The sequence below is a fragment of the Anomaloglossus baeobatrachus genome, chromosome 2 (genome assembly GCF_048569485.1).
Source record: "Anomaloglossus baeobatrachus isolate aAnoBae1 chromosome 2, aAnoBae1.hap1, whole genome shotgun sequence".
In the NCBI taxonomy this organism is placed as follows: Eukaryota; Metazoa; Chordata; class Amphibia; order Anura; family Aromobatidae; genus Anomaloglossus; species Anomaloglossus baeobatrachus.
The window spans coordinates 46,870,419-46,888,374 of record NC_134354.1 but is presented as its reverse complement, the minus strand read 5'-3'; the positions used below and the strand labels follow the sequence as shown (position 1 = coordinate 46,888,374).

Below are 17,956 nucleotides of genomic sequence, written 5' to 3'. Positions count from 1 at the left end.
TTGGGCACCCCTATTAATGTTAACCTTTTTTCTTTATAACAATTTGGGTTTCTGCAACAGCTATTTCAGTTTCATGTATCTAATAACTGATGGACTCAGTAATATTTCTGCATTGAAATGAGGTTTATTGTACTAACAGAAAATGTGCAATCCGCATTTAAACAAAATTTGACCGGTGCAAAAGTATGGGCACCTCAACATAAGTGACAATATTTTGTAGATCCTCCTTTTGCAAAAATCACAGCCTCTAGTCGCTTCCTGTAGCTTTTAATGGGTTCCTGGATCCGGGATGAAGGTATATTTGTCCATTCCTGTTTACAAAACAATTCCAGTTCAGTTAAGTTTGATGGTCGCCGAGCATGGACAGCCGCTTCACATCATCCCACAGATGTTCAATGATATTCAGGTCTGGGGACTGGGATGGCCATTCCAGAACATTGTAATTGTTCCTCTGCATGAATGCCTGAGTAGATTTGGAGTGGTGTTTTGGATCATTGTCTTGCTGAAATATCCATCCCCTTTTTGCAAAAATGTATACACTAAGTACCCTGTTATTAAGCACTTGCAATTTATTTATTTATATTCAGGGTATTTTTCATACAATTTTTCTCCTTGGTTTTTTCTAGTCTTAAGGCTGCAATTCACATGCTTAATGTTGCATGTTTACTGAACATTGTTTCAGCTCAGGTTTTTGTGTTTTTTGTATGTTTTCTTGCTTGGTTGCAAGTTGGGGGTGCAGCCCTCCTAGTACTGAGACTGAACAGCTGATTGCGTCTCACTTTGCTGTGTATTTTATCTGGGACACAGCTAACCACTTGCCACCATCCATTTTGGAGTTCTGACATGACACAAGTCAGGTATTGATAATGTTTTTAACTTCAGTAGGTTAGGGACTGTCTCAGATGGGTACACCGTGACGAGGTGAGACAGCTTTTTACCTTTTTGCAAAAATGTATACACTAAGTACCCTGTTATTAAGCACTTGCAATTTATTTATTTATATTCAGGGTATTTTTCATACAATTTTTCTCCTTGGTTTTTTCTAGTCTTAAGGCTGCAATTCACATGCTTAATGTTGCATGTTTACTGAACATTGTTTCAGCTCAGGTTTTTGTGTTTTTTGAAATATCCATCCCCTGCCTAACTTCAACTTCGTCACTGATTCTTGCACATTTTTGTCAAGAATCTGCTGATACTGAGTTGAATCCATGCGACCCTCAACTTTAACAAGATTCCCGGTGCTGGCATTGGCCACACAGCCCCAAAGCATGATGGAACCTCCACAAAATTTTACTGTGGGTAGCAAGTGCTTGTCTTGGAATGCCGTGTTTTTTTGCCTCCATGCATAACGCCTTTATGTATGACCAAACAACTCAATCTTTGTTTCATCAGTCCACAGCACCTTCTTATGTAACTGGCTTGTCCAAATGTGCTTTTGCATACCTCAGGCGACTCTGTGGCGTGCTTGCAGATATGGCTTCTTTTGCATCACTCTCCCATACAGCTTTTCCTTGTGCAACGTGCGCTGTATTGTTGACCGATTTACAGTGACACCATCTGCAGCAAGATGAAGCTGCAGGTCTTTGGAGGTGGTCTGTGGATTGTCCTTGACTGTTCTCACCGTTCTTCTTCTTTGCCTTTCTGATATTTTTCTTTGCCTGCCACTTCTGGGCTTAACAAGAACTGTACCTGTGTTCTTCCATTTCCTTACTATGTTCCTCACAGTGGAAACTGACAGTTTAAATCTCTGAGACAACTTTTTGTACCTTCCCCTGAACAACTATGTTGAATAATCTTTGTTTTCAGATCATTTGAGAGTTGTTTTGAGGAGCCCATGATGCCACTCTTCATAGGAGATTCAAATAGGAGAACAACTTGCAAGTGGCCACCTACAGGCTGTGTGCACACGTTGCGTTTTTTTTACCGCGGAAACGCTGCGTTTAGAACCGCAGCGTTTCAGTGGCAAATTGCATGCGTTCAGCTTTCCCAGCAAAGTGTATGAGAAAGCCGAAAAATCAGTGCACACGCTGCGTTTCTAAACGCAGCGTTTTGGATGACAAAAATCGGTGCGGAAAGAAAAGCAGCATGTCACTTCTTCTGTGCGTTGTGGCTGCATTCTCTCCCCCATTGAATCAATGATGGGGGTCAGAACGCAGCTACACCGCAGTGAGCTGCTTTTTTGTTGCGGTCTGCGGGCTTTGTCGGCATGCCAGAACGCAGTCATTTACCTGGAAGTGAGGTCAAGAGGTTTCCTGTTGACCTCACTTCGTGGCAAAGTCCTGGAAAGCCCCCGGTGTCGCCAAAGTGCCCGCCCCGACCTCTTCCCCCCCCCCCCGAAAATACAACATGGCCGCGCGCACAGTAGCGCACCGGCCGGCCTGCTCCTATGATTTCTGTCGCATGTGCCTTGAGACATGCGACAGAAAAATGCCCCCCCAGGCCCTGCCCGGTCACCCCCTATTCCCCGGTATTCCCCCGTAACCTGTCCGGTCGCAGCACTGATCCCCCGCGGCCCCCTCCTCCTTCACAGTGCACGCTGGCCGGTCACATGTGCAGAGCGGCTGACAGCCAGCACTGTGTTCAGAGAGCTGTGCTGGCTGCTCGGACTCTGCAGCTGTGACCCGGGGAGAGTGGGTGCAGATTTTTGGCACCCACTCTCCTCAAATGGAGGGTCTGCCCTCCTAGAAAATGGGGGATACGTTCCCTGAACGTGACCCCATATTCTAGAAGGTCCAGAGGCGACGTGGGACGTCCAAATGGATTTCTGCGGACCCATTTTTTTTCAAATTTTTTGATTTAAATTGGAGACCAAGGGAATGATTTGGGGAGTGTTTTTTCTAATAAAAAAATTTTTGTCATTTTTTTTTTGCTTTTGTTTACTGTCAATTAGTTATGTCTGGTATCTGATAGATGCCGTGACATCACTAATTGCTGGGCTTGATGCCAGGTGACATTACACATCTGGTATCAACCCCATTTATTACCCCGTTTGCCAACGCACCAGGGCGCGGGATGAGTTGGGGCGAAGCGCCAGGATTGGCGCATCTAATGGATGCGCCACTTCTGGGGCGGCTGCGGCCTGCTATTTTTAGGCATTTTTAGGTTTGGGAAGAGTCCAATAACCATGGCTCTTACCACCCTGAGAATACCAGACCCCAGCTGTCAGCTTCACCTTGGCTGGTGATCTAATTTGGGGGGACCCCACGTTATATTTTTTTTTTTAATTCTTTATTTATAAATAAAAAAAAAAAAGCCTGGGGAGCCCTCCAAATTGATCACCAGACAAGATGAAGCTGCCAGCTGTGGTTTGCAGGCTACAGTTGTCTGCTTTACCCTAGCTGGCTATCAAAAATAGGGGGGACTCCACGCCATTTTTTTTCATTGTTGTGTTTTGTTTTTTTTTTGTTTTTTTTTTGGATAAATACTAAGCTAGGCACCCTTTAGTGCCACATGAAAGGTACTAAAGGTGCCAGCTTAGAATATGCAGGCGGGGGTGGGACGTTATATATATTTGACATCCATTCATCCATTGACGCTTTTTAGGCTGGATGCCCACAATCAGGGTTTGTAGCGTTATGGGCGCTGAGTGTTTTCCCTGCGTCCATAACGCTGCATTGTGCAGTAGAAGCACAGTGGAAGGATTTTTGGAGATCCCATGCCCACTGTGCTTCTTTTCTCCGCAGCATAAACTGATCGGTGGCGTGGCTTCCCGAGCCTCAGCATGTCAATTTATGCTGCGGAGACGAGAGTGTTCTCTGCAGGTAGAATAGAGCTAAAGTCCACAGCAGCCTGAATCCAAATCGTGGGCATGGGCAGCTGCAGGAAGGCTGACACTGTGTACTAGACGCCGTGTCGCTGGATCATGGCCACATAGCCTTAGGCCTCTTTCACACGTCAGTGATTCTGGTACGTTTGTGCTTTTTTTTTTAAACGTACCAGAATCACTGACATACGCAGACCCATTATAATGAATGGGTCTGCTCACACATCAGTGATTTTTCACTGCACGTGTCTCCGTGCGGCGTACCCGCGTGTGCGTGATTGCCGCACGGAGACATGTCCATTTTTTTCTGGCATCACTAATGTTCCACGGACCACGCAGTAGTGTGGTCCGTGAAACACGTGCCAGAAAAAAACGTGCTTTTAAAAATAAAAATCATTTTAACTCACCCAGCGTCCAGCGATGTCCTCTGCAGCCCGTGCAGCTTGCTGCTTCTGAGCCGGCTCATTATTGTCGCGCATATTCATGATGCGCGACACAGCCGACCCGGAAGCAGCTGCTGCGGGGGTCAGCACCAGCCGGATGCTGCACCGCGGGAGCGATCAGCACCATGGAGAGCGGGAGCGGGGCGCAGGTGAGATGATTACTGAGTGCAATCACGGGCCACGAAGAACGGAGCCCGGATTGCACTTAGACAACCCACGTGTGCCGTGATTCACGGCACACGGAGGGACATGTGGGTGTTTTACACGCCAGTGAAAAACGTCAGTGTTTTTCACTGACGTGTGAAACGGGCCTAAAAGTGATAATATTGTTGCTACAGCAACATTTTGGGTGAAGTAGCTGTGGATTCAAAATGCTTACTATACTCCTGAATAAAATCCTTGAGGGGTGCAGATTCCAAAATGGGGTCACTTGTGAGGGTTTTCTGACGTATAGGTACCCAAGGGGGCCTGCTAATGTGACATGGTGCACGAAGTTTATTTCAACTTTTCCAAAATTCAAATGGTGCTCCTTCCATTCCAAGCCCTCCCATTTATCCAAACAGGTCTGTGTTCAACCAACTTTATTAACACTGACAAGTCTTTAAAAAACGCACCTAAAAAAACCGCATGCGTTTTCGATGCGGTTTTCTCAAAAAGTATTGTTTACAATTCTCCCCTCTGCCAGAGGGTGCGTTTTTTTCCGCGCTGAAAAAAAAGCAACGTGTGCACATAGCCTAAATACCTTTCCTCATGATTGGATACACCTGCCTATGAAGTTCAAAGCTCAATGAGGTTACAAAACCAATTTGGTGCTTTAGTAAGTCAGTAAAAAGTAGTTAGGAGTGTTCAAATCAAGAAATTGATAAGGGCGCCCATTACTTTTGCACCGGTCAAATTTTGTTTAAATGCGGATTGCACATTTTCTGTTAGTACAATAAACCTCATTTCAATCCAGAAATATTACTCAGTCCATCAGTTATTAGATATATGAAACTGAAATAGCAAAAACCCAAATTGTTATAAAGAAAAAAGGTTAACCTTAATAGGGGTGCCCAAACGTTTTCATATGACTGTATACAGATGGCTTATGAGCTCAGCTTGCTCAAAATAGTAAAAGTGCTGGACAGTCTGGATACTGCAGCGATGGTTACAGTTTGCTTTCCTGATCTAAATGTCTTGCTTTGATAATTCCTCCTTTCATATAAAAATAAAAACTGAAAGCAGTTTCAGCAGCAGTCTGGTTAGGCTGGTTTCACACTACGTTTATTTAACATGCGTCAGGAACGTTTTTTTGCTGCAAAAGCGGATCCTGCTTTTACAGCAAAAAACGCATGCAAACGCATCTGTTATTTTGCAGGATCCTGTCACTGGATGTTTAGGGGCGGGCATTGGAGTCATGTGATCGGGAGTGAGGGGGAACTAGACTGGGAGCCGGCTTCTGACAGCTGCAGACGCTGGTAACCAAGGTAAACATCGGGCTTGGATACCCGATATTTATCTTGGTTACGAGTGTCTGCAGCTGCTAGGAGCAGTGGCTGTCTGCACACGTTACCAACGTAAACATCGGGTAACTAAGAGAAGTGGTTACCCGATATTTACCTTGGTTACGAGTGTCCGCAGCTCTCAGGGTGGGAGAGAGAGGGAGGGGAGGAAGGGGGAAAGACAGAGAGAGAGAGAGAGAGAGTGTGAGGGAGGAGGAGAGAGAGACAGATCACGCGAGACTGGTTCTGTGCATGCTCAGTAGAGCAAGCAGGATCCTGTCTATCAGCATGCCAGCGTTCACCTGCGTTTGCGTGCTGTTTAGTCAGGATCCGGTGACATGCAGTATTTGGACGCACCTCAAAAACGCTACAAGTAGCGTGTTTTGAAAGATGTTAAAAAAACTGCAAGTCGCTGGATCCTCACTATAACGCACGCAAACGCAGGTGAACGCATGTTAACGCGAGTCCATTGCAAATGCATTGAAGTGAAAACGCATTTGCACTGGATCCGTGTTTCCGCTAAAAAAACGTTATGGACGGATGTTAAATAAACGTAGTGTGAAACCAGCCTTACTGTTGTTTCTTACAGACGTTTGTGAGATCTAACCATATGCCTCCTTAGACTATCTCTGTACCACAAAGTCATACTGTATAACGTTGCAGGGAGTACCGTATTTTCCGGCGTATAAGACAACCCCCAACTTTTCCAGTTAAAATATAGTTTGGGATATACCATATATACTCGAGTATAAGCAGAGACCCCCTATTTTACCACAAAAAGCTGGGAAACCTTCTTGACTCGAGTGTAAGCCTAGGATGGGAAATACAGCAGCTACTGGAAAATTTCAAAAATAAAAAAAAATAGATCCAAATAAAATGTAATGTGTCCATCCTTGTCCCCCCTTGTAGTAATATACCAATCCTTATGCCCCTTCCTTGGGCCCTCTAGTAATGTGCCCATTGTTTAGTAATGTGCCCATTGTTTAGTAATGTGCCCATTGTTTAGTAATGTGCCCATTGTTTAGTAATGTGCCCTCCTACTGGTCCCTTTCTTATCCCCTATTATGCCGTTGTTTACACACAATAAAAATTATTCTCACCTGTCCTCCGTTCCCGTGGTGCCCTCAGCTCCTTCTTGCAAACCACAGGCACATAGGCCTCTCGGTGATCTCATCCGTTGCACGGAGCCGCTGCTGCAGGCTGCCATCATGGCCTTACTGCAGTTGAATGCTTTACGGCGGTGGTGCCGCCGCAAAGCATTCATCTGCTGTAAAGTGCTGACAGCAGCGGCGGCTCCATGCACTGGACGTGATCGTCAAGGGGTGCTTCTTGCGGACGGCAGGCACATGGATGGGTTCATGGATGGGTCTAATACACAGGGCCGCAGGCTGCTGTCAGCGCTTTACTGCAGTTGAATGCTTTGCACCGCCACTGTAAAGCATTCAATTGCAGTAAAACCATGAAGTCAGACAGCAGCCCCTGTGCATCGGACGTGATCACAGAGGGGTCTATGTGCCTGAGAGACAGAGAAGGAAGTAATGGGATACAAGGACGGGCCACAGGGATGCGCTATCGCTCTGATACTCTTGGAGACAGGGCTAATTATACGTTGTATAAGACGACCCTCTACTTTTGAGAAGATTTTCAGGGGTTAAAAAGTAATCTTATATACTGGAAATTGGACAATACCGTGTAATGTTCAGTACAGCTTCTCAAGACTTCGTAATTGTCTCTTGTGCTCAGTTTGACCCTGCAGTGTGAAGATGACAGTACCGATAGTGGAACTTCCATTTCTAGTGGCTTATCAGCTGTATACTGGTATCTGTGAGCATTGGGCCTTCATGGAGTATGTTTCTGGTAGTTTGTTCAGCAACATGCACAACAGCAGCCCCTTCTAAAGGTCATTTTGTAAGGCTCTGGCAATGTTCCTCCTCACACAAAGAAAATACCCGGCTTAGGCTGGTTTCACACTACGTCTTTTTAACATCCGTTGAAAACGTTTTTTAACGGAAGTACGGATCCTGTGCAAATCCGTTTTCATGTCAATGCATTTTCAATGGACTCGCGTCCACCTGCGTTTGCGTGCGTTTGCGTCCGTTAGACGCAGGATCCGTCCTTTTGCGTTATTTTAACATGTTTCAAAAACGCAACATGTAGCGTTTTTGAGCTCCGTCCAAATACTACAAATTGCTGGATCCTGACTATAACGCACACAAACGCAGGTGAACGCTGCATGCTGATAGACAGGATCCTGCTTTTGGACTGAGCATGCCCAGAACCAGAGTGTCTGTGTCTCTCTCTCTCTCGCTCTCTCTCTCTCGCTCTCTCTCTCTCGCGCTCTCTCTCTCTCTCTCTCTCTCTCTCTCTCTCTCTCTCTCTCTCTCTCTCTCTCTCTCTCTCTCTCTCTCTCTCTCTCTCTCTCTCGCTCTCTCGCTCTCTCGCTCTCTCGCTCTCTCGCTCTCTCGCTCTCTCGCTCTCTCGCTCTCTCGCTCTCTCGCTCTCTCGCTCTCTCTCTCTCTCGCTCTCTCGCTCTCTCGCTCTCTCTCTCTCGCTCTCTCTCTCTCGCTCTCTCTCTCTCGCGCTCTCTCTCTCGCGCTCTCTCTCTCGCGCTCTCTCTCTCGCGCTCTCTCTCTCGCGCTCTCTCTCTCGCGCTCTCTCTCTCGCGCTCTCTCTCTCGCGCTCTCTCTCGCGCTCTCTGCTCTCTCGCAGCTGACTCGTAACCAAGATAAATATCGGGTATCCAAGCAGGGCTGTGGAGTCGGTAAGCCAAACCTTCGACTCCGACTCCGACTCCGACTCCTCAAATTCTCTTGCACCGGCTCCGACTCCGGCTCCGGCTCCGACTCCGACTCCTACATATATTGCTTATAGTTAGGTGAAAAATTTATTGTAGTACATGAATATGTGTATGTGAACATCAGACATTTAATAATTTTTATGATACAATAATCAAGATATTTGGATAGAACATAAAATATATTTATTGGAATACAACTTTAAAACACAAAAAACTAATAAATTGTAAATATCTAATACACTATGTAATATACAGTAGATTACATATATATCTTGTGTGTGTATATACACTGTGTGTGTGTGTGTATGTATATATATATATATATATATATATATATATATATATATATATATATATATATTACATATTTACAATTTATTAGTTTTTTGTGTTCTAAAGTTGTATTCCAATAAATATTTTATGTTCTGTCCAAATATCTTGATTATTGTATCATAAAAACAATTAAATGTCTGATGTTCACATTGTACTACAATAAATGTTTCACTTAAATATAAGCATTATACTAAATGTTATTATTTAGTAAAATATTCAGCACATTCTGCATTGCACTCCTGTCCCCAATTTATTATATATTTTAGGAGTCGGAGTCGGTGCATTTTATACCGACTCCGACTCCACCAAAATGAGCTCCGACTCCGACTCCACGACTCCGACTCCACAGCCCTGTATCCAAGGCCGATGTTTACCTTGGTTACCAGCGTCTGCAGCTGTCAGAAGCCTCCTCCCACTCTAGTTCCCCTCACTCCCGATCACATGACTCCAATGCCCGCCCCTAAACATCCAGTGCAGGATCCTGCAAAATAACATATGCGTTTGCATACGTTATTTGCTTTAAAAGCAGGATCCGTACTTCCGTTAAAAAAAACTTTTCAACGGATGTTAAAAAGACGTAGTGTGAAACCAGCCTAACTGCTGCTGCCCCTACATTAAAAGCACTACTCCAGGGCTACAATAAAAGATATGCTGGAGTGGTGCTTTTTTATTTTAATGTTGTTGTTTTTTTTGTATTTTAAAGAATATAAAGATAGCAAAACATAATATACATAAAAACAAACCACACATGAATGCATGTTAAAAGTCCACGAATAGTCTTTTTTAGTCTAGTAGAAGAAAAAGAAACAACCTATAGGATTAATAGGAAAGAAAACATCTTGACAAACCTAATAAAAATAGTCCAAATTGCTTGGTGTAAAAAAGAAAGCATGACAATGGAAAAAAATATATAAAAAGATAGAAGTGGAAAAGTTACAAAAGGGTATTTAAAAAACAAAAGGAGTGTTCATTTTTAAACACACATCACGTAACGTAACATTGCTCAAATATAAACTTTGGACCACACGCCAAGGAAAATTGATCATGGTATTTTTTCATTATAAGAAATGTGTCAACATTATTATTCCGAAACTCCCTTTTATAATATTTCGACCAATTTTTATTTGTTTACATAGTACATATGAAAAAAAGATGTCATCTACAATATTTTGTATATCAGGTATCATCTCAGATTTCCAACATGCTGCAATTTTATTTTTGACAAGTGTAGAATATGTATTGTTATGGCTCTAAATTGTGGCTCAGGGTACTTTCACACTTGTGTTGTTTTCCTTCCGTTACAATCCGCCCTTTTGGAACACAGCGGAATTCGTTAACGGACTTGTATGGTTGACGGATTGTACCAAAAGGACCTGCTTTGCTTCCGCTGGGCGACGCTCGACGCTCCGTTGCTTCCGCCCAGCGGGAGGAACGCAGCATGTAACGTTGTTTTGAGCAGCGGAATCCTCTGGATTTCACTGTGCATGCTCTTCTTCTTCTTCTTTTTTTTATTATTTTTTTTTTTTAAATCACAAACTTTATTTTGGCTCGCGGTGGCCGAACGTTCAGCTGAGTGTCCGCCCGCCGGCAAGTGACAGCGCTCAGCTGAGCGACCGCCCGCCGGCATGCCCGGGCGCCGGCAAGTGACAGCGCTCAGCTGAGCGCCCGGTCGCCGGCATGCCCGGGCGCCGGCAAGTGACAGCGCCCGCCCGCTGGCATGCCCGGCCGCCGGCAAGTGACAGCACTCAGCTGATCACCCGGCGGCCGGCTGCAGGGAGCGCTCAGCTGATCGTTCACAATAGTCTGCCGCCGGTAAAACTGTAAGGAGAAAAAAATAAATAAAAACGGATTCCGTTGTTTTGCAGCATCCGTTGTGCCACTATATGCAACACATCCATTGCATCCGTCACACAACGCAATGCAACGGATACCGTTCAACGCAAGTGTGAAACTAGCCTTAAAGAAATCTAATTCTAGTGAGGAGTGGTGCTTTTAAAGGGAACTTGTCAGGTGCAATATGCACTCAGAACCACGGGCAGTTCTAGGCACATTTAAGCAGGGATTAGTATCTGTCCCTGCATCTAGCAGCATAGAGATCTTTAGAAAAAGTATTTATACAGATCCTTTGATATGCTTTTTCTTTATGATAGGAGCTCAGGGACTAGTCACAAGGGTGTTCGTTCCTGCTTCTCATTCCACCCTCTTAGCATCTTGGCACGTCCACAGGGGCGCACTATGAAGCCGGGTGTAAGTGTCCCGGTTTCAGAGAGGTCTAATGTGCATGACCGGAAGTTCCAGGGACTTCTGATCATGCGCACTGCCCGGCGTTCTGCCACGGTAACAACGGACATAGGTACGCGTATCATCGCTGATGATGCCGGCAATAGATATTGAATAGCTTGTTAGCACCCCCCTGTAGGCGTGCTAACCTGCTAAGAGGGTGGATTGAGCGCAGGAACGAATGCCCTTGGGACTAGTCCCTGCGCTCATTTGCATATCATAAAGGATCTTTAGAAATCCTTTTTGTGAAGAGATCATTGTTTGTTACTAGACACCGGGACGGTTAGGCAGGGATTAGCAATGTGCACCCAGAACTGCTCATGGTTCTGAGTGCATATTGCACCTGACAGGTTCACTTTAATGAAAATCTGTCACCAAGTTTTTGCCATCTCATCTCAAAACAGCGTAATGTAGGGAAAAAGAGACCCTAGATCCAACAATGTATCTTAGTTACTGGGTGCAATAGTTGTGACCGAGTATTTAGATGCAGCAATGGTCAGAAAGCAAACCCCGCCCACACCTCAAATTTCTGTGTACATTGTTTGTCAGTGAGCTGCTTATCAGAGGGGGTCTCGTCAGTCTAGCAGGCGTGTGAGCTGCAGTCCTGGCAGTGATAATATCCCAGTGACAAAACAATCATTGTATGGAAACTGCACACAGCCTAATAAGCAACACATCACTGAAATCTGTGGATCAACCTCTATCTCACGATGTCGTCAGATTAAATAGCAAACATGTGCTAACAGATTTCTTTTAAGGCAGTGTTCCCCAACTTCGTTCTTCGAGCCACCAACAGTGCATGTTTTCAGTATTTCCTTAGTATTGTAAAAACAAAAAAGTGAGCCGGTGTATGAGATGGTATACATGGAACTTGTGAGACCATGTTCACACTGGCCATGAGACAAAGAGAAACCAAGGAAAAAATTGTGAAAAAATACCCTGCTGTAATGAAATAAAAGCATAGTGCATATAAACATAGGGTACTTAGTAAACACTGTTTTTGATCAAAAAAAGTATAAAGCTATCTCACCAACGCCAAGGTGTACCCAGTGTGGATAGTACCTACACTCTCTAATATTAAAACCTTACCATGGGTCTAAAATAGGCCTCAATGTGGCTAAGGGCTGAGAGCGACCGGGTCCCAACAGGACACACCTTGGCGTTGGTGGGATAGCTTTATGCTTTTTTTGATCAAAAACAGTGTTTACTAAGTACCCTATGTTTATATGCACTATGCTTTTATTTAGTTACAGCAGGGTATTTTTTCCTTGGTTTCTCTTTGTCTCATGGCCAGTGTGAACATGGTCTCACAAGTACCATGTATACCATCTCATACTCCGGCTCACTTTTTTGTTTTTATGTAGGTTTTTTGTATTCAGTACAAACAGGGAGTGGCCCCCTTCTTAGCGAGCTGGACATTTCATTCTGTGAATCCCGTTGACTGTGTGTGTCCTGTTGGGACCCGGTCGCTCTCAGCCCTTAGCCACATTGAGGCCTATTTTAGACCCATGGTAATGTTTTAATATTAGAGAGTGTAGGTACTATCCCAACTGGGTACACCTTGGCGTTGGTGGGATAGCTTTATGCTTTTTTTGATCAAAAACAGTGTTTACTAAGTACCCTATGTTTATATGCACTATGCTTTTATTTAGTTACAGCAGGGTATTTTTTCACAATTTTTTCCTTGCTTTCCTTAGTATTGTACAGGTGTTGGAATTCTTACCTGTGCAATCCAAAGAGATCCTGGAAACATGCATTGTTGGTGGGTCTTGAGGACTGGAGTTGGGGGACACTAAAGGAACCTGTCACATTGAACACACAGTCCAATTTGTTGGCACCATGTTTGAGAGCAGGGAGGACTGAGTAGATTGAGTTTTGTGAGAAAAGCTTCAGTAAAATGTGTAATTTGAGTCTCTGCTCTTTCTGGGCTTTTCAATCTATAGAGCTTCCCTTGTTCTAAAAAATAACGCCTGCAGATTTGACTACACTAAATTTTAACCCCTTTACGACCAAGGACGTAACTGTATGTCCTTGGTCACCTCCCTGCGGTTACCGTGGGCTTTGGTGGCGAGCTCATGGTTATTCCCACACATCTCTGCTGATCTGATCAACAGAGATGTGTGGCTAACAGGCGCAGGTGGATCAGAGATCCACCTGCGCCTGTTATCCCCTTGCATTGATCTGTCAAGTACTGACAGTTCGATTTATAAGGCCGCAGCGGGGATCACGCTGTTGGCACGGGGGTTTGGGGGTTGAAAGGAATCTGTCAGTTGATTTTCTAGTACAATATGTATATTATCTTTAAATAGGGCTTAAGGAGACCTTTCAGGTTCAGTAAGTTTTAATGCTCTACATTATCCTGTTATCTTATTGTAAACTTTGTAGTATTCAACGTGATGTAGTACCTTGTTTTCCCCTAAAATAAGACCTATCATGATTTTACAAGAGAGAGGCCATGGGCTACCATTATAAAACAAGACGGACACCGACACATCCGTCAGTATCAGTTTTTTCGCCGATGGGGGGAAAAAGTTACGTTCAGTGTTGCTCTTGCCGAACGGTCAGTCAGTAAATGACTGATCCGTTATGCGGTGGATGCAACGCAAGCCCACCAGTAATCCGTCGCTAATACAAGTCTATGGGGAAAAAAACTGATTCCTGCAAAATATTTTGCCGGATACCATAATTCCTCAAGGCAACGGATTGTGACTGATGATAACGCAAGTGTGAATGTAGCCTTAATTGAAGTAGTAACAGGAGACAGGCTGATATGCAGGACTGGCATTAGGGGGAAGGGAAAGCAAACTGGGAGATTTCACAGGGCTCCCATTCTAGGGGCTTCCACGGTTTATATCCTGATAACACTGCAACAGGACCTTTGTGACGTCACATCATGTGACCAAAGGTCATTGCAGGAATCTAAAGGTGAAGAGGAGACGTGTGTGGTGATGGATAGATATTGGATACATACACACACGTTACTCATAGGGCTTGGAGAGTTATGTTGACGTTTGAGGATGTAATATGACTATATTTTGAATAAATGTTGATTTTATTTATTTTTTTTGTTCAAGAATAAATGTGGATTAATGTTCAAAGAGAAAAAAACACATCCTCTGAAAATAAGCCCCAGCCAATTTTTCGGAGCACAAAGTATAAGATCCGGTCTTATTTTCGAGGTAACACTGTAGCTAGTCAAGCATATGCCCTGCTCCTTCCTTCCATCTCTGTGCTGGCATCTGTGATAGTAATTCTGAAAGGGGTTTGCGCTACAGCCCCCACCCATACTCCTACCTCTCAGCAGTGATAGTGAATGCACTGAGAGGTAGGTGGGGGGGGGGGCAGTGACTATGCAATTAGTATTTGCATTCACTTAGTGTGCAGGAGACACTGAATTCTATGGATCTAAGTGTCCCATCACACGTAGACACGCACCAATGATCCCACCAGCGATCCGACCTGGCAGGGATCGTTGATGTGTCGCTACATGGTCGCTGGTGAGCTGTCAATCAGGCAGATCTCACCAGTGACCAGCCACCAGCGACTCATGTAACGATGCTGAGCTTGGTAACTAGGGTAAATATCGAGTAACTAAGCAAAGCGCTTTGCTTAGTTACCCAATATTAGTCGGTGCTCGTTGGTCTCCCGCAGTCAAACACGCCGATGTGTGCTGCACAGCGGGAGACCAATGAGCAAAAAATGAACCAGAACAGTGTGTAACGATTAGCGATGTCATAGCAGGGGCCAGGTCGCTGCTTAGTGTCACACACAGCGAGATCGCTAATGAGGTCACAAAACCTGTAACTCAGCAGCGATCTCGCTGTGTGAGAAGTACCCCTAACTGCAAGGTAACAGACGTTAGAACAATAAAAGTTACTGATTCTGAAAGGCCTCATTAAGCCCTATTTAAAGATAACCTTAGTATTGTACTACAATCACCTGATGGCTTCCCTTTAAGGTGATGTGCACAGTACGTTTTGTTTTTTTTTTTTTGGTGCAGTTTTATTACAAAACTGCAGGCCTAGCCTTAGGCTATGTGCACACGCTGCGGTTTTGTTTTGTTTTTTTGACGCTGCGTTTTTGTGCGTTTTTGGCCGCTAAAAACGCACCCGCGGCAAAAATGCATGTTTTTACCGCGATTTGATGCATTTTTGGCTGCTTTTTGCTACGTTTTTGATTTCTGCGTTTTTCCAATGCATTGCATGGGGGGAAAACGCAGGAAAGAATTGACATGTCCATTTTTTTTTTTTTTTAAAGCTCAAAAACGCAGCTTAAAAAAAAAAAAAGTTGTGTGCGAACAGCAAAAATGAAAACTCATAGACTTTGCTGGGGAAGCAAAGTCATGCAGTTTTGAGGCCAAAAACGCACCCGAAAAGCACGCAAAAATGCTGCGAAAAACGCACAGTGTGCACATAGCCTTATGCCAGCAAAGTCACTGAATTCTGAATGGCTGTGCACATGTTGCTTAATTTTTCCTTGCAGATTTGGTGCAGAAAGTAATCTGCAGCATGTCAATTACCGTATTTTTCGGACCATAAGACGCACTTTTTTTACCCCCAAATGTTGGGGGAAAGTGGGTGATGCGTCTTATGGTCTGAATGTAGGGCTGCGGGGAATGAGGGTGAAGCGGGTCATCGGGGCACGAGCAGGCTGTAGCAGCCTGCCCTGACCACGTGGACCCGCTCATTTAATATGCACGCCCATCCTCCCGCCCATCTCTCAGCGCTGAACCCGGCGCTGACAGGTGGGCGGGATGATGGGCGAGGGATTAACAGCCGGGCCCGCATGATCACCCCTGGCAACTGCAGCATGGAGTGATTTATGTGCGGCTGTATTCACTGCCCCTCGCACATCATCAGTGCGGGGCGCATTGAATCAGTACACATTATTCACCGTTCCCTGCTGCATCGCGATCTCCTCCGGTCAGCTGACTTGCATGGAGACTAGCGGCGCACAGATGACGTCATCGCTGTGCGCACGTGTGTCCACACGCAGCCGCCGGCATAGACCGGAGGATCGCGATGCTGCAGGGGAACGGGGACGGCTCCACACACAGTGGCGCTGCCGCTGACATAGACTGTAAGAGGAGCGGTGCTGCAGGGATTGAGGGGAGGTAAGGTGAGTATGAACTTTATTTATTTATTTTTTTTTATGTGCCACAGGATGCGGGCATATAGCAGGATAGGGGTATATTATGAGCAGAGTGGGGGGTATATGAGCAGGACATAACCCCATAACAGTGACGGCAGCAGATCCTCGCCCCATAACAGTGTGTCATGACCACATTTTTTGCTTAAAATTTTATTTTCCTCCTCTAAAACCAGGGTGCGTCTTATAGTCCGGTGCGTCTTATAGTCCGGAAAAATACAGTAGTGCCTTTTTGCCTGTGTTCTTTTAATTTTTTTTTTTGGGGGGGGGGGGGGGGGGGGTTCAGCCTTTTTACCCACTGATTTTCATTATGAAAAATGCATGACGAACAAAACGTGTTTACAAATAAGGCAAAAACGCACCTTGTTCTTGGTACCTTTTTCTGCCAGAAGATACAGATTGGTGCAGAAAATTTCTACACCAAATACTCAGCATGTGCACATACCCTAAAAGAGGAGTGAATGTGCTACTGCAATGTCCAGGCTGACCTTGGTACTCCTGACCTGAACTTGCAGCCTTCTATAACTGATTGTGTAAGATCAGATCAGGAGAACAGAGGTCTGCCTAGTCCAGGCATTGGACAGTGCAATGCGGCCATATGAATCCTGCCTCACCATGACCGCAGGCAACAGTCAGTACTCGGTGTAGAAATGGTATAAGTCCACAGATGATGGCAGACTGGTGTGAGGATTATAGTGCAGCAAGTTACAGAGAAGAGGGATCAGGAGGTGAGGGCGACGTAGTGACAAGAAGGTGAGCATAGGAGGGAAATTAAGCATGGAAATGTTGCACACCGTTTTGAGGCAGAAGTTCAGGAACAGATGGAAAAATATCAGAGCATTACAAATTGGGATTTATAGCCACATTAAATCCCATTTTTTTTTTTTTATTCTCTTACCTGCTTCCCCCCCCCCCCCCTCTTATTGAGTCCTGGTCAATGTGATACTGGGATGGGAGAACATAATTTAATTTTTATTTATGTTGTGGTTGGCTTTTTAAAATACATTTTCGTGGAAAATATTGGGTTCGTCTACAGACTACAATTTCTGGACCTGCCGTGGATCTCATCACCCGAGCGAACAGTCTCATATTTGCTTTTGGTTGACTTATTGTGTCAGGACACTTGCCACCAGTCTGGAAATCACTGTACATGAACATGTGACTCAGGCTTAAAGGGAACCTGTCAGTGCAATATGCACTCAGAACCACGAGCAGTTCTGGGTGCATATTTCTAATGGCTGCCTACGGCCTTGTGTGCACACTGCATTTTTTGCCGCGGATTTCCTGCATGAATTGCTGCAGTAAATGTTCATAACCTTTCTGCAGCCATTCCCCAGTTACCTGTAGTAAAAAAAAAAAAAATGCTGTGCGCACTTTTTTTTTTTTTTTTTTTTTTTTCCCCCTACAAGTTTTGCTGCAAAATTTCTGCTGCAAAAAGAATGAGCATGTCACTTCCTTTCTGCAGGTACCTGCAGTTTTTGCCATAATTATGGTAAAAAAACGTAGGGACCTAACTGCGGCAAAAACGCGCCAAACCGCTGTTTTTGCTGCGGGTCCGGTGTTCTGCCAGAGGGTGCGGATTTTTCTTAAAAGTCCATTTTCTAGTTCACACACAGCCTAACCGTGCCTGTATCTAGTAGCATAGATCCTTTATTATATGCTAATGAGGCCAGCGACTTGTCGCAAGGTTGTTAGTTCCCTTTGCTTGTCT

The 17,956-nt window shown here is 44.7% G+C and overlaps 1 protein-coding gene across 1 annotated transcript in view; it reads left to right on the top strand.

The window, feature by feature from the left end:
• SCAF4 (SR-related CTD associated factor 4) overlaps positions 1-17,956 on the top strand; it is a 211,875-nt gene that overhangs the window by 26,156 nt on the left and 167,763 nt on the right. The gene's annotated exons all lie outside the window — the stretch shown is intronic.